This window comes from Globicephala melas, chromosome 6, assembly GCF_963455315.2.
Source record: "Globicephala melas chromosome 6, mGloMel1.2, whole genome shotgun sequence".
Classification (NCBI taxonomy): Eukaryota; Metazoa; Chordata; class Mammalia; order Artiodactyla; family Delphinidae; genus Globicephala; species Globicephala melas.
The window spans coordinates 67,977,789-68,001,363 of NC_083319.1; the positions used below are offsets into that span (position 1 = coordinate 67,977,789).

At 43.1% G+C, this 23,575-nt stretch overlaps 1 protein-coding gene across 2 annotated transcripts in view; it reads left to right on the plus strand.

Moving 5' to 3' along the window:
* Positions 1 to 23,575, plus strand: part of ADAMTSL1 (ADAMTS like 1) — a 1,021,102-nt gene that overhangs the window by 791,244 nt on the left and 206,283 nt on the right. The gene's annotated exons all lie outside the window — the stretch shown is intronic.

The window sequence follows — 23,575 nt, forward strand, 5'->3', positions numbered from 1 at the left end:
TCCTGGAGGGAATGAGAACTGACTACAGGCTTTACGGTCTCTGCCACCTTTCAGCCTGTGCCCCGAGCCCTCCCACCCTGGTAACAGATTGGCTTGCGGATTGCAGGAACTGAAGGATCTGGGTGGTATAACTGACCCACCATGAAATCTATATGCACACACAGCATGCGGATTCATTATAGCATGATCGGGGGTGTGCGTCTGTCATTCCACATGCATAAAATCAATTAGAGCATATCATTGTTCAGCCCTGCCTGGGTCTCATTATTATCCAACCTTGAGCCTTAGTTCATCAATCCAGTCACTGCTTCAGCCTACGCAATGTTATGGGGTCTTGAGAGACTTTCCTTCATACACGTGTTTGGAGCAAGTCTCTGTAGAAGCTAAACCATCTCATCTATGATTCTGGTTTCAAAGGGGAGACATTTAAAGAACCAAAGCCAGACTTTCAAGTCTGCTGATGGACTGAAGAATGTTCCCGGATCATGTCCTACATACGGAGAGCGTTGCTATTTCTGAAGGATATTTCTTCTGTTTCTGCAAGGTATCCTGGGAGAAGCGATGTGTTGCCTACAGGAGTTAACGATAGTTTTCTGGTCAGGCTAATGCTGCCTGTCTTACTTCTCAGCCAACTAGATGCCTTTCTCGGGGCCTTAGAGGATACAGACTGCAGGCCTTCTTGGATCATCTCAGGGCACCATCCCACAGTGACACGCTCCTGCTCATCACCAGAGTTATTCTGTATATTAGTCTGAAGGGTGGGCCTGGCTTCCCTCTTCAAATGCAGAAGTGACGAGGGCCACTAGTGCCGTATTCTCCAAGGCAACCAGAAAATCAGTTAGCCACTGCTTGGGGCACTACCCCACCCATGGGAGTAACAGCGTAAAATAGAGTCAAGAGCTGGGCCAAGAAAAACCTAGATCCAGTGCATAGAATATTGAGACACCTCTTTTTCTCTCCCTGTGCACATCTCTGTCCCGACCTCACTTTATCAGTGAGTCTAAGACCTTGCTGCATGGGCAAGGGATCCAAACCCCTCCATTTGACTGCAGTCTCCTTAATAGGAAGCAGCAGAAGACGTACAGCAGGGACAGCCTGCAAGGGCCTTGGCTGGCAGGTCAGGAAGCCTGGCCTCTCATCCTAGCTCGGCCACCCACTAGCTGTGTGACATTGGGCAAGACGTCTGCCCCTTCTGTTTCCGTATCTGCAAAATAAATTAGCTGCGCGAGATAATCTGAGGTCACCACGTCCTGCTCCAGTAATCCCATAACTCTTCATGGCTCTGTAGGCAGGAGCGTTGGACTGCTGTTACTGCTGCTTTGTGCTGATGATTGAAATCATTTCTGTTCTACTTATTTACCGTCACTTTAAAAACAAGCATGAGGGTCTTTCTAACCACATTCCAGTGGTGTAATGACATCCAAATGCTGTGATGAGCTGAGGCATGGCCGAGGAGTCAGTACCTGGGACAGACTGCACATCTTCTGGGACTTACAACCCCTAAACCCCTCCCTTCCTGGGGCAGCAGAAGGAGTAGGACACAAGACGTTACTTCCCACCCTCCAAGTACTGATTACGGTTAAATTAGATAAGCTTAATTTACAACCTTTTTATTGTCTCCAGGACAAGGACCCTTTTGGGCTTAACGTTATTGCATTTGCTCCAGGTCAACTCAGTGCTTTAATGCCCACCAGCGAACCGTCAGACTGACAGGCTGGATGTCTTACTGCGCGCAGGCATGGTTTTCTTGGGCTAACTATACGTAGCTGAGTGTTTGTAGAATGATGCTAATTGAAACAAAGGGGGCCAAAGTGGCCTCATGTGACTCACTCTCTTTACCTCCCATCCAAGAGCCAAAACAGAGTTTCATCTTAAAAATGAGAAGTGTATAGAGGTGCGTCTCCTGTGGAATATTTCAGTCTGACATCGGGGAAGATCCCTCCTTCGGAATGTTGATGTCAGATGTGTATGAAAGAGGAAATGTATTAGTAGGGGCATGGCAGTGTGTCGTTTTCCCAAGCACCTTCTATTCATCTGGGACTCATTTAAATCTTTAATTCACAATTCTTATTGTGCGTGGATCAGTGTTCCCTGCACATTGACAGTGATCCCTGTATTCCCTGATGGGCTGCCAGTTTAAAAAAAACCATAGCATTTTCTGTGGGATATACAGAAATGATGTTCTGAGTCTTGGTCACTGGGCCTATGTCTCTAAGAGGTGGCACTGGTTAAGAGAAGTAGCTTTTCCAGGAAGTTATTTGTCCTACTGAACACCAAAGGAAGCTGCTTTTCTTCTTGTGTGTGATATCAGATCACACAGAGAATACCACAGACGCTAGAGGGAACGTCCTATCTGGGCAATCTTTCTGAGATGAAACTCACCTTCTGATTTCCTCTGTGTGATCGACAGAGCTGGTATCAGAAGCACGTGTCCAACTTTCACCAGGTTCAGGCAGATATATTCTCATGCCTGGCTATTCACAGCAGGAAGGCCGTGTTCTCAAACACGAGGTATTTTGATTGTACCAATCTGTGTGTGCACATGGACTGCCTGCATTTTTTAGGACACATAAAAAAATAGTAGTCTCTTGGAGAGGACTAGATTTTTTTAATGCAGATTTAATTTTTTATTGAAGTATAGTCACTTTACAATGTTATGTTAGTTTCAAGTGTATAGCAAAATGATTCAGTTTTATGTATATATATAATACATATATATATACACACACACACACATATATATACGTATTCTTTTCCAGAGTCTTTTCCATTATAGGTTATTACAAGATTTGAGTATAGGTCCTTGTTGTTTATTTTATATATAGTAGTGTGTATCTCTATTTTCTATATAGTAGTGTGTATATATTAATCCCAAGCTCCCAATTTATCCCTGCCCCCCCATTCCTCCTTTGGTAACCATTAGTTTGTCTTCTATGTCTGTGAGTCTATTTCTGTTCTGTAAATAAGTTTGTTTGTATCGCTTTTTAGATTCCACACATAGGTGACATCATATGATATTTGTTTTTGGCTGACTTAACTTCATTTAGTATGATAGTCTCTAGGTCCACCCTTGTTGCTGCAAATAGCATCATTTCATTCTTTTATATGGCAAGTAATATTCCATTGTATATATGTACCACATCTTCTTTATCCATTCATCTGTCAGTGGACATTTAGGTTGCTTCCATGTCTTGGCTATCGTAAATAGTCCTGCTGTGAACATTGGGGGGTATCTATCTTTTCGAATTCGAGTTTTCTCCAGATACATGCTCAGGAGAGGGATTGTTGGATCATGTGGTAACTCTATGTTTAGTTTTTTAAGGAACCTCCAGACTGTTCTCCATAGTGGCTGCACCAATTTACATTCCCATCAACAGTGTAGGAGGGTTCCCTTTTCTCCACACCCTCTCCAGTATCCATTATTTGTAGACTTTATAATGGTAGCCATTCTGACCAGTGTGAGGTGGTACCCCACTGTAGTTTTGGTTTGCATTTTATAATGAGTGACATTGACCATCTTTTCATGTGCCTGTTGGCCATCTGTATGGAAGAGGACTAGATTTTAAAGTCCTTGCTCTCAGCTTTATGTCTTAATCCTCCTCTCTATCCATCTAGCGCCTAGCATACTGTCTGACACGAATATTAAGTGCTTATTGAATAAATGAGTATAAGGACTATAGGGTCAAATTTTTTCCTTAGCAAAATGCTTCGACCCTAATAAGTGCGCTCTCTCCCCTCCATCCTTCTTATCCTGTCCCTCCCACCCAACAGATGGTGCTGAAAATGTTATTATTAGAGTCTCTTCTTTATGTTTAAGGCTTTACGTATCAATTTAAGACATAAATAGCCTTCAGATAAATAACCCTTTATGTTAGCAGCCATGTATGGCAAAGTATCCTCGGAGTAAGAATACGAAGACAAGCTTTTATCAGAGGGGAGAGTGGACACCCAGGGAGGGGTTTGATTGTCGGGACCATTGGAAGGTAGTACAGCGAGGCCAGGTATTAATCCCTTAACGACCTGGCCTACCATTGGCCAGAAGAAATTAGGACCATGTTTGCTTATGAGCTGACAATTGTGAGAATTTTGCATCCAAGTTGATAGCAAAGAAGGTATCAGTACACGGAAGGAAAATTATTTTAGGTGCCTTTACCACCCTCTGAGTAATCTGCGTCTAGAAGCCCCCCAACCCTGCCCACCTTCACTGGTGGGTTAGATCCATGTAAGGGAAGAAATATCCAAAAAGGAGCTAAGATCAGTCATTAGGAAAGTGGTCAGCCTCCTGTTTCTACTTTAAAAACTAAGTATTAGAGTTCTACAAGTGATACATGAATATTCTCATTCTTTGACACTCAGGCACAGCAGAAGTTGTGAAGAAAGAAAGGCACATTCTCCCCTTTCACCACCACACTCTACAGCTCCACACCCTTCTTCTCCCACAGAAAATCACTGTTAATGGTTCGGTACTTTTCCAGACCTTTTTCCATGCATTTGTATATATACATGAACATATACAAATGTATAAGATTTTCTTCCCTTTGTAAATGAGATCGGATTACGCATATTGTTTGGCAACTTGATTTTTCCCTTAATAACATGCACTAAACATCTTCCCCGTCCCTGAGACCACCAAAATAAAAACCCGCAGGTAGATTAAGACCTGTGTTCAAATCCTGCTCTGTCACATTTAGCTATGTGACCTTCGAGAGCTCATATTCCTTTTCGGATCCTCAGATTCTTCATCTCTAAAATAGGATCATAGTAGACACTTAGAAAAATTAATTCTCTTCTCCTTCCCCTTTCATTTTTGGTGAGAAATACTTTTAGTTTGTATTCAGGACTTCAATTTGATTCCATTTTCTCTTTTATTCAACTATGTCTTAATAATTAAGCTTTACTGACCATCTCCCTGGTTTATAATAGTTATGACACGAGCCGCCAAGGAAAGCCAGAAAGCACTCCCTTAAAAGAAAAAAAAAAAGGAGTCTGACTGTTATTAATTATAAACATTTGATAGCTCGGCCAGCGTGTGTTGAAAAGATTTGGTAAACGTACGTGGAGGAGGGGAACGAAGTACGCAATGAAAGCCAGATGGCTGAAAATGAAGGAAATTCCAGGCAATTTCTGCAGCTTTGTTCTAACATACTTTTTAAACTAAACTTTTATTTCTCTGCAACAGAGAACAGCTGAGTGGTGCAGAATAGATAAACAGTGAAGGGGGGGGGGAAAGAAGCCCATAATTCCAGGAATAGTACTTGGTTTCTGCCCCCCACCCCAATCCCATTCCCTTTTCTCCGACCTAGGGTGGTTCCTAGGACCAGCAAGAACTATAAAAGAAGTTTGAGGATCCCTATCTGAAACGAGAAAGTTAAGGAAAAACATCTTAAAGATCACAGAGTGTCCTCTTTAAAAGCAAACTGCAGAATGCCTATTTTATTGTACACTAACAAAATCCATGCAGACCAGCAGCAAATGATTTCCAATTCCGAATTTTCTTTTATATTAGCCTAAAATGGCCACAGCAGAAGGTGTCGCCCTTTTACACGACCGTGTTTTAATTTACTTGATGGAACTTTCAAAGCTTTCCAGGAACTGACCCCTTTGACAACTTGTTTTAAGGGTTACCGTTTCAACATGCTCTCTAAATATTGGTTTATCTTTTGCTGGGTTCCCAAAGTTTCCATATGCTGCCTTTTGTCCATGCTAACTTTTAAGTGCTCAAAGCAAAAGCACACCAAAGCTCACTGACGTCCACAGAAATTGAGTCCAGATTTGGAGGCCGTGTTCAGACGTCCTTAGAAATCTAATACTACTACTATTGTCATCCTCTTTGGGAAATCCAGATGCATAATTATACTGTCTCTCTCTTTTCTTCCACTGATGGACAGAAGAACCTGCCAAGACCTGTTCCTTAACAGCTGGGCCTGATTGGCTCAGTGGCAGCCTCTGCTATTTCTCTACCCAGGAATGTGCTGGCCTAGTGATCAGAATTGTCCCCAGCAGCATTTTGACATCAACAAGGGTAACCATCACATGTATGCTTGCATTGGGGCTTAAATCTTCATTTCTCCTAATGAGAACCCTCTCCATGGTTACACATCACCTGTTATATCAACCACAGACCTCTGTGAAATGAGCTTTGCTGGTATTAGAAGTTGCCAGCATAGATTTAGCTGTTGCATGAATCTGGGGTAAAAATCAAGGGATTGGCTCTACCTTCTCATCATGTCCCTTGATGAGGGAAGCGTTCCTTGTTTCTTAACATCGATGTGGTTGGACAGCCTTTTAGACTGCATAATTCTGCTGGACTCTGACAAAGTCGTTATACAAACCATTGACTGAAATTAACCTTCTGCACAACAAAAAATACAGCAGAAAGTGTGTTACATCTCAATTCAGTAAAACATAAAAATGCACTGGGCATCTTCATGCACAGCAGTCTGCTTGCATTTGGTCCTCAGAAATGACTAGAAGACAAAACCTGTTCTAACAGAGTTACCAGCTATTGGAGGAAGATTTCAAAACAGTAACTTCTCTGAGTGAGGCAAGCACAAGGTTCTGTGGGAGCGTGAGGCTGAGGGGAAGGCTTCCTGGCGGAGGTGACGCCTGTGCTGAATCATATCGCATAAGCAGGAGTTACCCAGGTGAAGAAGGGAGAGAAGAGATGTTACAGGCATAAAGAAAAACATGGACACAAAGGAAAGGACAAGAAATGGAAGCTAGTGTTAGAGGGTGGGCAGGGACCAGCTGCAGGATAGCCCAGTACGCTAAGTTAAGTTGTTTGGACTTTACGTCCTATAGGCAATGGAGAGCCATTAAGGGGAGTTAAACAGGGGAGTGGAACAGTCAGATTTGCTTGGAGAAAGATGACTCTGGCTGCTCATCCAACAGAGCTAAAGTAGTAACAGTGGCTAGCTTTTATTGCCTCATAGGCATCTGCTCTTTTTCTCATGCAGTGTCTCAAATAAGTAGTGTACTCTGTGTATCCTACACCATTCCGTTTTCAGTGAAATTAATAAAGGCCTCTTGTCCTAGGTATGTTAGCATTTTGTAGGCCTCCACATTCAACCCAGAATGATGTGGACTCAGCCCATACACCTGGCAGGAGGATAGAGCTCCAAGGAAGGCTATCACAAAGGAAGGAATGAGAGGTGCGGCTCAATGATCCCTGAGGCCCTTCCAGTTCTGACATTTTGTGGTTCCTTTAAGGTTATGATAACTATCCACAGAACTGAAGCTTTTCAAGAAAGAAAGAAAAGGTGAATTATATTAGGAAAATACCTTGAGTCAAATTTAAGTCCCCAAGACAAAGCACCTCTATAAGTCACAAAACAGGAACTGGCTTTAACTATAAATTAAGAAGCCGTGAGGAGTCTACAGGGGACAAGACTTATATTTCCATAAGAAAAATGTAGGTGAGAGCTTTCAGGCAGCAAGGATGGTGAAACACTGAAATGATGAACATTTTTAGAATACCTTAATGTTGTTTGTTCATATGTAAAAGGATACAAAATGTTCTCCATCCCTGGATTTAGAATTTTACAGTGCTCTTTACTATAATGCCTTAGAACTAGAACTTGTCTTCATTCAACCTCCATTGAACAAATATTTATTGAACTACTACTTTGTGCTGGGCATTGTGCTGGAGATACAGGGGTGAACAAACCCACCTTGTTCCCTGAAACAGGTAAAGCCAGAGTTTGGGGAATGGTCCTGGAGAAGCCATTACATTTTTTTAATCTTGGGTACTACCCTCCTAAGTATAGTTATTAAACTAAACAACCTCCTGCATTCTTCACTGCTTTAGGAGCTGACATATCTGTACCAGTCATCAATCCCATTGCTCATAAGCACCATGGGGATGGAAATATCACCACCAGGTAGCTTTCTGCTATGGGTATGGTGATGAAACATTGGAGTTTTACAGTTCACAAACCTTCTAGCTTACAAATCTCTCAGCAGAAGTAGAGTGGAGACTCCCAAAGTAAATCTTGTCTAATATATATATATATATATATATATATATATATATATATATATATATATTTTTTTTTTTTTTTTTTGCCTTTCCCTATAATCCAGTGTTTCTAACGTACTGAAGTAACGATTTAAAGTCAAGCAATGATTCAGCCAAAGCTTTGAAATGAGAATTATTGCTGCCTAAGTGTACCCGATACCTTCTTTGGAAATTTTGAAAGAAGGCCTCATGCAGTTTGAGATGAAGAGCTTTTCTATGACCTCAGAGTTAGAAATCTGCTCTGTTGCTGTGTTTCTTAAACCTGGAAAACAGAGAAGTAGGGAAAAGACTGGAGAAAGAGATAGAGACAAAGAGATGTTTAGGCAACATAAAGATGAGGGAGTGAAAAAGAGAATGCTCTGATGTGTGCTCAGTAACCTGGGGGAGAATACCGTTCAGAAACAGTTCTTCGATCTGGAAATATTATTCCCATCATGGCGCCAGTCCAAGGTCAGGAAGTTCTTGGGTTATCTGCCACACTTACAGAAAGATCTGTTACAAAGCAGAGTCCAGCTAACTACTACGTTTCCTGTGGTGAATCAGTGTTCTTCCTTTATTCTTGTCTTTGCCATTTCTTTTTTCTTCATCATTGTGCCTAATTACCTCTACCAGGAATGCAAGGAATTTTGTTTGGTGTTTGTGTTAGTGACACAAAAAGGCCTAGAGTGATTGTCGCTGGATTAACACAGCTTCCAGACCCACCAGATGCTCACTGCTTTTTCATGGGGCTCCTAGGGTATTTTTTTTTTTTTGAAGTTTGAAAGTATTCTGTTTTTAAAATTTTTATTGGAGCATAGTTGATTTACCATGTTGTGTTAGTTTCAGGTGTACAGCAGAGTGAATCAGTTATACATATCCACATATCCACACATGTTTTAGATTCCTTTGCCGTATAGGCCATTATAGCGTATTGAGCGGGGCTTCTAGTTTTACTGGTGGAGTGACTATCTAAGGGACCTAGACAGACACAAACACAGGCGATTGGCTCTACGTTAGAACCGTGGAAGGCGGTACATTCTCTGTCACGTACTGCTGTCGACTCTGGTTCCCAAGTGGATAGACACAGCCGCCTTTCTGGATGGCCAGAGGTCACTATTCATGTCATTCAAAGAGCCACAAAGGACCCTCCGCCCAGGTTGCATAGAACTTGACACTTCTTCCACTATTAGCAATGGTGATAAACACCAAAGCCATGGTTTGCTTTGATGGTGTGCCTCTGGTAGTTCATTATCATCTTAGCATGATTTTTTTTTTAATCAGACACCATATTTTTCCTAATAGGAATCTTGGCAATACTTGGGGTGACTTCAGGATAAGAACCAAAGGAGACTTGGCATTGCCAGAGCTAAATATTCCCCACTGGGAATCAGGAGAAGGCCCGGAATTAGGGAGAAATCGTGGGTTTTGAGGTCAGATAGATTTCGGCTCCTTTATTTGCTTTGTGGCGCTGGGTTGGCTCCTTTAACCTCTCTAAGACTCAGTTGTCCTCAACTGTAAAACAGATATAATTGTCTGAACCAGGGGGAGGAGGGGTTGTAAGGATGGTCACATTCAAAAATCACTCAGCCAGTTCCTACCTCATAGAGTAGATGCTCAAAAAAATAAGGGTTTGGGCTTCCCTGGTGGTGCAGTGGTTGAGAGTCCGCCTGCCGATGCAGGGATCACGGGTTCGTGCCCCAGTCCGGGAAGATCCCACATGCCACGGAGCAGCTGGGCCCGTGAGACATGGCCGCTGAGCCTACGCGTCCGCAACCTGTGCTCCGCAACGGGAGAGGCCACAACAGTGAGAGGCCCGCGTACCGCAAAAAAGGAAAAAATAAAATAAAATAAAAATAAGGGTTTGCTATCCCTCTTAGTTCCCTATTCAGGAAAACATATCATATAAAAAGACCTTCATGTTTATTTCATAGTCATTGCAGTTTATTCCTTCATTTTCTTAACCAGCTAGTGTGGGAGCAGAGTAATGGGGAGGGCGTGGATAGAACCGAGCTTCAAGGCAGCTTTCTGTACAGCCTTTGCCCCATCCCTTGGGCAGTTCTAGAACAGAAAGCAGAGGAGCTGGTGCTCGTGAGTTCCATCACTCCTGCAAAAGGTAGCAGTTGTTGGGATATTCCATTTTATTTTAACACCTAATCCAATAAGGTGTGTTTTGTAAGAACAGCAATGAACTGATGAAGTGGGAGCAGAGGGGTCAGAGTCCAAATATTCCTAAAAAGTTAATATCCTGTGTGACATGATTGAAGGAAATAAGGCCCATGGGCAAGTGAGGCATGAGTCCTGGAAATGAGCAGCTGTGTCCTGATGGTTGGAAAAGCCTGTGAGAAGTCAGGGAGAAATCAGAAAGCTTACATAAATAGTGTTACTCCTACCCAATTGTCTCCTCAAATACTTGTGGGAGAGAGAAGGAAAGAAAAGATGAAGTAAAATCCAGCCCAGGGTACAGACAAGTTAAGGACATCTTGCCCCTACATCCTCACACATCTTCATGGGCCATCTTTGAGCAGGGTAGGGTTTCCCTAATAGCTTCCATTTATTGGGAGTTTACAGTATGCCGGGCACTGTGTTCATCTCTTCCCATGCATTATTTTGTTTAATCTTCCCCACAGCTTTATGAGGATTTACTATCCCTGTCCTAACTTTACAGCTGAGGAAACTGGGTCTTTAGCGGGATTGTATAACTAGCCAGCAGCAGGTTCATATTTGGAACAAATTATGTTTAATTCCAGAGTTGTTACTAAAGAGCTTATGCTTCACTCTTTGCCTCGATTAATGATGTTTACACAGTCTCCATTCCTCCCTCCTTATCTCTCTCCATCCCTTCCTCCCTCCTTCCACCCATCCCTTTATCCACCCATCCCCTATCCTATTCTAGGCACTAAGCTCTAGGTATGGGAATTACCACAGTGAAAAGAACCAGTCCTCCTAGCCCCATAGTAGTTTATAGCCTAGTGAAGATAACAAAGGGAAATTTACAGGCTCTTCTTTCTTTATCTCCAGCAGTTAGCTTTCATCTCATACCTCAATTGCCAAGGGTAGAACTAGACGCTTGGTAAAAGCTAATTCTTAAGGGATAGTGAAAAATTCTTTTGAACATACACATCTCAGGGCAAAACGAAATATAGAGGAAATAAATGAACCATGCTAAAAGAAAAATCAAATAGACCTAAAGTGGATTTCTTAAAATCCAGCACTGAGTCATTCGGTAAAGCACTCAGTTCCTAAGAAAACATTTTTATAAAGAAATACTGAGTCATCCAGAGAGATGCAGCCCGGGCTTATGAATCTGGAAGACATTGGTGGCTACCTTGGACCTTTGCATCTTTGCCACTGCTAACAACCACTGGCTTAGTTTATGCTTAGCTGATGGCCTGTTTGTGTTGTAAATTACCAACATCATTACTCTCTTACACACACACACACACACACACACACACACACACACACACACTTCTCTTTCCCCAGGGTGGGTCCCTACCTCCTTTTCCGTGCCACTCTCTTCTCTGAGAACCTCTTTCCTAGTACCTCTTTCTTCTCTCCCCCAGAGACTTAATCCTAATCACCTTGCCCTCTTACTACCCAAATTCCCAAATGACCTTTCTCTACCACCGTGCCAGGACCCCAATTCTTTCAGCTCTTTTTCTCCCTGCCCGCACCCCGGCCACCAATTCATTCAGTTCAACTCAACTTAACAGTTAGGAAAACAGAACTACCTAAGCTAATTCACACTAAGGTATGAGTGACTGATCCCCATGCCATCATTCTAGCCTTAAGAGCACGGGCTTGGGAATCGTACAGATCTGGGATTTTACTCGCTCACTGGCCTTGAGCAGATGGTTTAACTTTTCAGAGCTTCAGATCCTCTGTCTTTAACTCTTGGATAATTGTTGTGTGGATATATACGTTGAGTGCTTGACATAGCAGCTAGCACACATGAAGCACTCAGTGAATAGTCATAGGTATTGGCTGTGTCGTTTGTGTGTGTTTTGTTAAATATATATCTCTGTAAGAAGTTGTGCCTGGGTTGGAGGATGTGGGTGGATCTGTATGTGCTTTAAGGAACTGGGGCTCTCCACGTTTTTCCTTAAGGAAGGAGGGGGAAGCTCTGTTACAAAGGGAAGGGGCTGTCCAGTCTAAGCTAAGAATACCTGCCCCTTGACTATATCTCATTCAATAAGCTCTAGCCCCCAGGGAGAGGGAGCATTTTCTGCTGGTGAAGGGAAAATCCAGCTCAATCAAGCACACATTTATTAAAGCCTTGCTGTGTTGCAGGCCCTGAAGAAACACACAAGTCTGGGACATAGACCCCGGGGCCAGGCACTAACAGCTGATTGGGAGGTCGGTACACAAATAGATCATGACAATGCGTAATCACAGTGGCCATAGCAGAGATGCGGATGACTGTCTTCTGGGAACACTGAGATGAGTCACCTCCTCCAAATCGGGGAGGGTGACCCAGAGAAGGTGATCACTGAGCTCAGTGAGTCTCTTGTTCTTATAGACGTCAAAGTATTTTTTCCTAAAATTCTAATCTAACATATGATTGATATACTACTTAGATAGCGCCCCTAAAGTCCCAATCCAGGTTTTTCAGAAGCCCTTGGGACAGCTTTGTGTCCTGCTTTCTGTCCCCTTTCAGTCTTCCAGATGAACCCGAAAGTGCTTGATTCCCCTGTGTTACAAGAGCATTTCTGGTTGCTCTCAGTTAATTAACAGGAAGCTGACGTATTTATGTCCCATAATGATGTAATGCAATAACAGCTCTACCAACTGTTTAAAATAGGTCAGATTATTTACTACCAGCTTTGCTGGATCTTTGTCCCTGTGAGTGACACAAGAACTTGAAACTCGATCATTTATCTGTAACTTCCCTGTCCTCTCCAAGGTACTGTGCTGCCCTCAGACAGTTCTGATGGCTCAAGAGATGCAAAACAGGGACCGAGAACGTAGGGCAATGTATTTGTGTTGCATCTTCAGGCAATGGTAGAAAACTCTGAAAAACAGAAGGATCACTAACAACCTGCCATCTCCTTCAGCTGCAAACTCAGGGTCAAGAGCTCTTAGATTACACAGTTTTGCAAAGTTCTCCGAGTTCTGTGTGACTTGGAGTTATGTAAATACAGGATACTGAATTATTACTCTCTCTTTATTTCATCTTTTAAGCCACCTCTTCTTCTCTTGCCCTGTGAGATACTCCAGGGGGGTGGTTTTCAGGGCGCCACTATCTAATCAGTCCTCGATACTTGCTTATTGTGCAAATGTCATTGCAAGACTGGCTTAGCACACAGAAACATCACAGAGAAATCTCGGTTTGGGAACTGACACACAAGCTGTTTTGAGGTTTAAGGAGTAAACAAAAAGGAGATGTGTGCCCTGGCCTTGGCAGAACCCCACACGCCAGACACCGGTTCCTCCTTTTTTCAACTCAAGTGTATGTGGGAGGACTCTGTAGATTGCTAAATACATCCGGGATGCTCTTTGAGAAATGGAGTTAAAGTTCTCAATGATAGAAAATGAAGCTTCTGCATCACTGACACATTTACTGGGAAATTTCCCGGAATTAACAAAACCTCTGTGGGTGGTCTATCGCCCATCCCACCCCCACCTCCACTCCCACCCAAGGACCACACTTTAACTGCCTCAACTCCTTCTGCAGCTGAGCAAGCCGGCAAAAATCAAAGGCTGCAATGCCCAGAGCTTGTACAATTTTAGCTTCATCAAGCTATGGAAAATCACAGAAGGAAACTGTTATAAGCAAGGTATTTATTGATGTAAAATCCACCACAACTAGACAGATACCATTTATCAATGCTCTTTTTGTGAGGAAAGTGATGCCAGAATCATGGTGTGGGAGAGAAGCTGATAGTGGAGCCAGATCTTCCTCACAGGACGCTCCCCACTGTCAAGCTCGATTTTGTGGCTTTTCCTTTTTGGCACTCATGGTAGGCTGTTTGTTTGCAACCGGAGGCAGACAGTAAGATAAGAGTTTGGGGGCCAGGAAAGCTTCCATTTTTCTCCTACGTTACCCGCTAGTCGCTTCCACGGGCCTCCTGAAGGCCCATCCCAGGCACACCTAGAAACACCTTCTGTGGAAATGGGCACTGTCACGCACTTCATCTTTCATTTAATGGAGGTTGACGGTATAACTGACCCGTGGTGGAGTGAAGTGAAACCACCTGTGGGCTGGATCGACCTCCCCTTGATCTAGAAAAGAAAAGTGCTGTATTCGAGCTCACCCCTGCATGCTTAACTTCTCCAGGAGGGTCGTTGGTCAGAACAAGGTTGGCACAGTGTGGACTACTTTTCACCACACACGGTCTTGCTGCAGCTGCATATTTAGGTCTAGAAAGTGGGCCCACGGATTGTATTCCTTTCTCTTGACACACACAAAGGTAGTGCGTTGAAATCTTACGTGCTTGGTCATGACGTGTTGCTGCATCTTTTCATCCTCAGATGTGTAAAATTCCCTGTCCGTTGTCTCTCTGAGCACAGGCAAACTCTAAATGTCAGCCTATCCCAACCTTTATGCCCGTCCCATAATTGTCTCATCGTTTGCTATTTATTGCATTTGGGAGCCCCCCAGTCCTCCTCTCTGGACAGACCAGTGTCTGAAATGGATGGATTTTCTGAACATCAAATGCACCCGTTTGTTCATAAAGAACTCTCTCTTCCTGAAAAGCCAGTTTAAACAGTGAAGCACAGGGTGGGTTTCCAGTCCGAATTCTCGTGCCCAGGTCTGAGGCAGATAATACTGATGGACCAAGAGACTTTACTGTGAGCGCATCGTCCTCAAGAATCATTGGGAATCCTTGTTTGCTGTAGACAGTTTTGCCAACCAGTTACTGGAAGCTGGATTCTTTCGCTTCCAGGGACTGAGGCATCATGGTCACATGAAGAGCTTGGTGGCCATCAAATTCTCATCACTTCCCAGTCGGCTCTATCAGTAGTATCAGTACCAAAGGATGGCAGGGCTTCATTCTTTACACTCTAAAAAGCCAGAAAGTGGTGAGGAATTTGGCTGACAGACTTGTCTAGAATCTAACGATTTGACAAATGAGTCTCCCTCAGTGACTGGGGTTGTAGAATCCCAGAATGTAATATTCCTTCATCTTATCTGCGAAGGAAGACAGGTCGGAGGTGACTTGCCCAAGTAGCCATGGCTAGCCGAGCTCAAGCTAAAAGCCTGAAAAGTAATGCTTCCCAACTTCAAGCTCGGTGTTTATCGTAAACAGGTGGACTCCAGAAACTCGTATAGTGAGTCAGAATGTAGGATCTAGAGCCAGACCTCCTAAGTTCAAATCCTGATTCTGCTACTGAGCAGTTATGTGTACTTGAGCGAGTCACTTAACCCCTGTCTGTCCTTGGTTCCTTGACTGTAAGGTAAGGATGAAATAATACCTACCTCAGTGGGGTTCTGTGCACATTAATGAGTTAATGTATGTAAGGCACTTTTTAGAGGGCCTGGTTATAGGCCCTGTATAAGAGTTTTCCAGTGCTAAAACTGCACTAAGAGGTAGAGTCAGGTGACAGTGTAGGGGACCCAGATGGTCCAAGGTGGCCATAACGTACTCTTTACTAGGATAAGAAAGGATTTTCCCACCAAACTATGAAAGAAGTTTTTATTCTTTCTCTCTACCTTATGAACACTATAGAAATGAATTGAGTAGTTTATGTACATCTAAGAAGATACCAGTTACCTCAGATAGAAGTCTTTGATCCTTTCCAAAGACAGCGTATCAATCCATGAGAAAAGTATTCCTCACTCTTTGAGGGTGAAGAGTAGAGGGTAGGGAGTCAAGTGGGACATGAAAGGAAAAGAGAGAAAATTCATAGAACATGAGGGTTTTCCTGTAATTTATGAATGAATGATAGTCCAGAATTAGGAACTCAGTTGACCTCCACGTGGCGTGGGATAGAAATCCTCTCCACAGTTTTTTTGGAAGTCATAGGGATTCCACTGTTCTTACTCAGAAATTAGTTACCAGGTTGCCCCACTGTTTCCATTTTTTTAACTAGAAAAATATACAGTGTGTTCTGAGGATCAGAGGGCAGCTAGAAAATTTTCTGTGGCCTGGGGAATGTTGAGCTGCATGAAACCAAACTGTTCCTTATTGTAAGTGTGGGATAAAGCAAGCACAGGTGAATACCAAAATAGTTGCTCTGATTCGGGTATAGCAGTAGCAGTCATTTCAGGGAACCACAAAGAGGCAAAAAAAAAAGAATCCTGAAGACCCATTCTTCCTATTGGCCTCTCTTGTGCAAGAGAAATAACATTATAACAACAGTGACAACAATAATAATGATGACAGCTACCATGTGATGTTTTGCTCCCAGCACCTTTGCAAGGTAGAAGGTAAGAACAGAGTCAAAACTCTGGAGACCACTTGGGATTGAATCCTGGATCTCTACTGACTAGCTGTGTGACCTTGGTCACATTACTTCATTAACCCATATATAAAAGGACATAATCATATTCCGTCTATCTTAGGTTGCCGTGAGGATTAATGAGTAAGTACGTGTGAAGTTCTTATACAGTACCTTGTACATAGCAAGCATCCAGTAACTACTGGAAGCTATTATCACAGTTGCTGTCCCATTTTACAGATAAAGAAATTGACATTCAAAGTGCGTAACTTGCCCAAAGTTAGAAAGCACAGGTGGAAGTAGACTCCATCCCTGATTTGTTGGAATCCAAAGTTCTGGGTCAGTCTGACTCTCTGACATCGTGCACACACGTCTCCTGCTTGATGCACGTCACTCAGGGATTCAGGGCAATTCATCAGCACTATTCAGATGCAAGCGTGCTTAAACATAGTGTTCCAGGCATAAAAGTGCTAGCAATAAATGAGCATCATGGATAATCAAGAACAAATGAGGGATTTAATAAGCCAAAATAAATCCTAATATGAGGGTTTAAGTTTAGTCAGACTTCAGTCTGATAATAATCCTGAGATAACAAAACATCAAAGAGGAAAACGTACATTCTACTTGAAGAGATCTTTGAACCTCACTGGAAAAATAACTTTAGGTCATTTTCATGTGGTCAAATATGAAAACATCTGTGCACGGCCTTCCTCTTTCTCCTCAAGAAGACACCCGTCAAGGCTAGAGAGTACACGGGCTGCTGCTCTCTGCGTCCTGTGGGTGCAACATCTGTGTGAATAGAAACATTCTTGGTCGGCAAAGAGCAGGTGCTGCCTATCGCAGTGTGTGTGTGTGTGTGTGTGTGTGTGTGTGTGTGTGTGTGTGTGTGTCCCAGCACTGACGCAATTCATCACAGCCAGCCTCCATAGTTAGCTGCTTCCTCTCCTGACTCCTCACGTATCAAACCCTGGTGACTGAGACAGAGACACCTCTCCAGGGGGAACGGCTCTATCTTTTGTTTTCCTCTGCTAAACCAGGGTTGAAATGAATTTCTAGTCTGATTAAACATGGCGGAGGACCTGCTTAAAGCCCCACGTCACTCTGTGCCATGGGCCTGTTGGGATTCTCACCAAAGCCCGGCACCCCTTGGGACGGACAGAAAGGGATCGGGCTGGGCATCCAGCTATCAGCTGATGGGACGTGTGCTACCCAGCACTGTCCTGGGGGCTGTGGGTTTGAACTGTAGTGAGCTTAAGTCATCTTGGTCATTGGGGGTTTGGCTGCCCACGGCACCTCTGTTTTCCAGGCTCCCTTACCCACCATAACTACATCGAGGAAAACAGAGGGGAGTGAGAACCAGAATTTTCCAAGGATTTACTAGGCTTTCTACTCAATATTCTTTCCAGCCCTGAGCATGGAAATAGATAAACTGGAATTCCCCAAATGCAACTTAACAACTCACTCTGGCTGGAATACTTTCTCTTTACTTCTGCCTTTGCCTGGCCACCTCTTATTCACCCTTCAAGACTCAGCCCAGGCATCACTGACTCCAGGAAGCCTTCCATGACTATCACTTCCCTTTTGACTCCCAGTCTGTATTTTTGTGCTTCCCTACCCCTCATGCTTACCTGTCTCATAGACTAAATTGTGAGCCCCATGGGAATGGGGTGTGTGTTTCTCTCCTTTACCATTCTGTCCCTTCATGTAGAGCCTGGCCACATAAAGGGCTCAATAAACACTAGTTGAATGAATAAATAAGTGAATAGCACTTATCACAGTATCTTGTAGTTGTCTCCTAAAGCCCTTAAGATCAAGAATTTTTTTTTTTTAATCTCTGCATCCCCATCATTCAGCATAACGCTTGGTACATAGTAGGTTTTTATCCAATGAATGCATGGCTATAGGCACACATATGTATATGAATGGCCAAATACATGGGTGGAAGAAAAAATTTAGTCTACAAGACTGTGAAAACCATTATGATGAAAAGAAAGAGGAGGCAGAATCTTGCAGGAGATTAAATCAATAGAAGCAGATCTGTGGATCCTGACATAAAGGACTGAGCTTCCCAGGCATTTCACTTGGAGAGAAAGCCCATGAATATAAATGTCCAGAAAGGTTTCCATTTACAACATAAATAAATGGATTAAAAACTGCTCAAGAGAACTAACTTGAGGGAGTGTATTGGTTTGCTAGGGCTACCATAATGAAGTACCGTAAACCGGGTGTCTTACAAGAGCAGATATTTATTCTCTCACAGTTCTGGAGGCTAAAAGTCTTAAATCATCTGAGCAGGGCCATGCTGTCTCTGAAATCTGTAGGGGAAGGGGCCTTCCTTGCCTCTTCCTAGTTTCAGCTGGTTTTTCAGCAATCTTTGGTGTTCGTTGGCTTGTAGATGCCTCTCTCTAACCCTCCATCTTCCCGTGATCACTTTCCCTGTCTGTCTCCTTTTTCTAAAGACACCAGTCATAATGGATTAGGACCCACCCTGATGACCTCATTTTAACTTAATTATCTCTAAAAAGACCGTATTTCCAAATATGGTCACATTCTGGGGTGCTGGGAGTTCGGACTTCAGCATATCTTTTGGGGAGGACATTATCAACCCATAACAGGAAGAAACTCTTAGGCTTGTAGGGTTTCAGTGAGAAATACCCCTGCAAATCAAAGAGATAGCAATCTTTATGGCCTGATTTGATGGATGCCAAACAATTCTCTGAACTCCAAAATACTTGATCCTAAATCTTAAAAGCCTTATATTCTACTTGGGATGATAACTAGAGAAAAACATTTAGGCAAATAGAATTATGTCAAATAAGATACTCTAGCCCTGACTTGGAACGGCTACATGGTCAGTGTTATAGAATCTAAACAAGGGCCAAATGACAGTAAATCTATTAGGATTGTAAAGAGGGTGCAGTTGATATGAGCTAGGATGGTGAGGGAGACCCTCCCCGAGGAAGGACTTGAGTCAGACCTGGAGCTGGGAATATGGAGAGCATTCCAGGAAGGAAAAGTTGGAAGCAACTTCACAGACGTGAAAAAGAAAAATGGTGTGTTGGGAAGCCAGCAAACGGTTAAGCCTGGAGAAGCGCATCTCTGTTTAGGGGATTTAATTCTGGAAGAGGAAGGGAGTTCGTTTAGCGCTAGACCTTCAGTGTGAGGATGCTCATCAATTAAGATCAAAGAGAAAACTGGAATCATAACCACAAGAGGGTGTTAGAGGGAGAAAAAGAAAAATGCCAGGTGACACTTGTGTTTGTGATCGAAGAGTTCCTTCTGTGATCTTGACCACAAGGAGGACAACCCTGTGACTTTTTTCTTTTTTTGGGAGTCAAGTTTTATTGGGGGGCAAAATGAGGACTGTAGCCTGGGAGACAGCATTTCAGATAGTTCTGAGAAACTGCTCCAAAAAAGTAGGGGGGAAGGTCAGTACATATGTGATTTTTGTGAAGGGGGAGTACATGCAGTCAAGCACATATTTTTTTGCAGAAGTTTTCTGCTAGTCTCGAGGAGCAGTCATCACCATGAAGGATTTTAGGGCTTTTCTAGATATGCGGAGATAACAAGAATTGGGCTCATAAAATCAGCTCCTGAAAGTATCTAACTTTCTGAAGACCTGTTCTGCCGGTTTTTCCCAGCCTGTGACTATTTTTAATAGGAAATTTCCACCTAGAATTCTAAGCAAGCCAACTAAAATCTCAAACTTCTAAAGGCACAGGTGATTTGGCAGATCATCTACCCTCCTAACCTGTGTCTCAGGAATCCTGTCTGAATCCTAATAGTCAGCAGAAATTCTATCTCATTTGAATGTACTATCACCCAGAAGACAGGGCGATCAGAGAATAGGAGGGAGACCTTAGAAGTTTTAATTGAATCAAACTGCCTGTAGGTAAGCAGACACGTGGTGTTTCTTGGACAACGGGATGCCATAGAGAAGTGTTGGAGGGTGTGGGAGAGAAGGCTGGACATGCTTTGTACCACTGGGCCTATTTTCCAGGCCCTTCTGCTGTTTGACATGCTCTACGAAGGAAGTAGATTTAAAGCAAATGGCATGCTTGTAATGAGAGAGTAAATGTATATCTTGCTGCAAGCGCTCTTTTTTTCAAGAGCTATTCATTAATCTCTTTTTTAAAATAGCAAAAAAACACCAAGGAGTTATTTGCAATGTTGGCAACCTTGATTTTTTTTTTTTTTTTAAAGAAACCATTTAGAAGGTGAGACCAGCTGGCATGGCTAAAGTCGTCACTTCCACCACACTGTTCTTCAGTAGATATAAGTGCTTTGCCACCTCAGGTGTTTGGTAATCTTGATTATAAGCATTTGTATGGAGGCAAAACCTTGTACCAAGCAGGCTGACTTCCAAGAGAAGCGTGGCTGTATCTGCTGTTTCCTGAGCCCCGCAAGCTCCTCTTTTATAGAGAGCCCTGCTTCTCTCCATGCTGTTTATCATATATGCTTTTGGTTGATTTTTGACCTTCCAATATATTTGTACTGTCTGTTGTCTAACATCTCCTTTGGTCTTTTATTTTTCCTAGGCCTCTTTAAGCAGCTTTCTAAAGCACAGAGGTTGTAGCAGATCCATCTGCTGTGGAGTGTAACTATTTTCCTAAACTTGTCTATTCTTCCTCTCTGACCCTTCATGATTCCATCCTCCATCCTTAGTGACTTAGCAGGATAGAAGGAGTAACCTGACTTCCCTTCCCAACTTCGGGGAAATCACTGGTTTCTCTGAGCCCCAGCTTGCTGGTCTGTGAGATGGAGGTGGTGATGCTGGCTCTGCTTTACCTCTGAGTTAGGTGGATCAAGTGAGATGATGTTGATGGACAGACTTTGTGATTTGCAATCAGTCGTGTAAATGCAAGTGGCATGAGCACCACATTGCCTGTCTTCTGAAATTCTGCAGTGTCCATGCTTCAGCCCAATAGTTTAGCAGTTAGCTCATTCCTCTTACCTAACATTGTTTGCTGTGTCTCCTGGGTGTTTGTCAGTTCTCCCCATCTTTGCTGAAAGCATGTGGAAGGTAGCGAGCACGTTCCCCACTTCTGTATCTGCCACAGGGCTTATTAGCAGGGTACGCGTAAATGCTCAGTTAATGTGGGCAGGTCACAAATGTCCTTTCCCTCAGTCTCTGTAACCTGTGGTACTTTGACAGACTCACCCTGGGAAGAATTCTCACTCTATTCATTAAACCCTGTCCTCACAATCGTCATCCACGCATTTAACAAACATTTACTGAGCAACCAGTAAGGACAGTTCATATTAGCTAATGTTTACAGAGCCCTTAATCTGTGCCAGGCACTGTGCTTATGCCCTTTACGTAGACGTTTTCACTTAAACCTCCTAACAACGCTTTGAAGGGAGTATTGCTATTATTTCTATTTTAAATAGGAGTAAACTGTTTAGTAACTTGCCCAAGGTTATGCAATTAGAGAGTGGCAGGGCACGGTTCATTCACAGAGAATCCAACTCCAGAGCCAAAGGTCTCCTTCATTAGGCCACGATACCAACCCCGGGCATCCTTGTTGTGCCGGCACTGGAGTAGGTCCTGGAGATATTAAGTTGAATAAGTCAGGGCCGTTAGGGTCTAACGAGAGAGATAAATATAAGTAGACAAGTAACTACAGTGTGGTGACAATGAGCCTGAGGGAAGAAAAGAATGCCACTAGAAGGAAAGACACAGTAGCGTGCTGGAGAGGGAAAGGTCTAGCTCTGCCTTGTGGGAGGGGCATCGGAAAAGTGTTCAGAGAGGAAGGTGGTGTTCGAGATCCAACCTGAGAGGGAGAGGCATCTGCCAGCCAGAGAAGAGCAGTCCTCTTCTGCTGGGTGCTCAGCAAAGCTGAGAATGGGGTGACCAGAGATTACACCAGAAAGATATACTCAAACTTCTTTGGGAAGCACATGGCAGGCGAGCCAAGGGTTTGACCATCGGCCTGTGGGTAACAGGGAGCCAGTGGATGTTTTTTTATAAGCTTTATTTCGAAATAATTTCAGTGTTTAAAGAAGTCGCCAAAATAGTACACAGATCTCCCTTATACTCGTCCCCTCAGTTCTATAGTTGTTAACATTTTGGGACCATTTGGGAATCATTTTAGGTATATATCCCACATGCATCTTAACACTTCAGTGTTTCTTACCTAAAAACAAGAATGTTGTCATAAATAACCATCCATCAAGAAACGACATGAATTCAGTATCACCATCTCATGCACAGACTCCATTCACAGGTTGCCTGTTGTCCCAGCAATGCCCTCTATAGGCCCCCAAATCCAATCTAGGGTCTTGTGTTTGGTTGCCATTTCTTCCTAGATTTCTCCCATCTGGGACAGTCTCTTCTTGTCTTTCATATCCTGGACATTTTTGAAGAGTACAGGCCAGTTGCTTTGTAAAATGTCCCTCAGTTTGGGTTTGTTTGATGTTTCCTCGTGATTTTTGAAATTTGACAAAAGCGCTGCAGAAGTACGCTGTGTACTTCTTAGAGCATTGTGTCAGGAGATGAGGGAAGCTGTTCCATTCCGTTCGTTACTGACGATGGCAACTCTTAGGACGTGGTTAAGATGATGTCGGCCAGGTTTTCCACCATAAAATTAATAAGTATGTTGATCATATTTATAGCAAGGAACAAGTATTTTATGTAGATAATCTAAGGCTAAGTGAAAACCCTATTCCTCACCAACCTTTCATCCACCAGTGTCAATATTCATTGATGATTCTTGCCTGAATCAAGTGTTATTATCATTGTTGTTGTTATTGTTGACAAATGGTGACTTTCTAAACTCTAGCATTCCTTCTAGTTTATTAGTAGGCATTCTACTGTTGGGTAGAGATTTCTCTTATTTATTTACTTATGAATTTCTATCCTACTTAGACAGTTAAAATTCATTACTGTCAAATTGTCTCAGACGTGGGCAGTGAGAGCCCCTTCAAACTGGCCCCTGTGTCCTTTTGATTTATACCCCATCATTCTTTGAGTCCTTCCCAGTTTCCTGGTACAAGATATTCCAGGCTCACTTTTCATTTTCCCAGCCCCTGCCCCAGAGCCCTTTTTACAGGAACTGGTTCCTTAGTGAAGAATGATACTTAGAAACCAAGATCTGGGCATTTGATATGCTTGATACTACTAGGAGACCTAGAGGTCATTGCTTCGAGACCTGTTAGCAGAGAGAGCTAGGAAATGTTGTAAACATATACATCTGT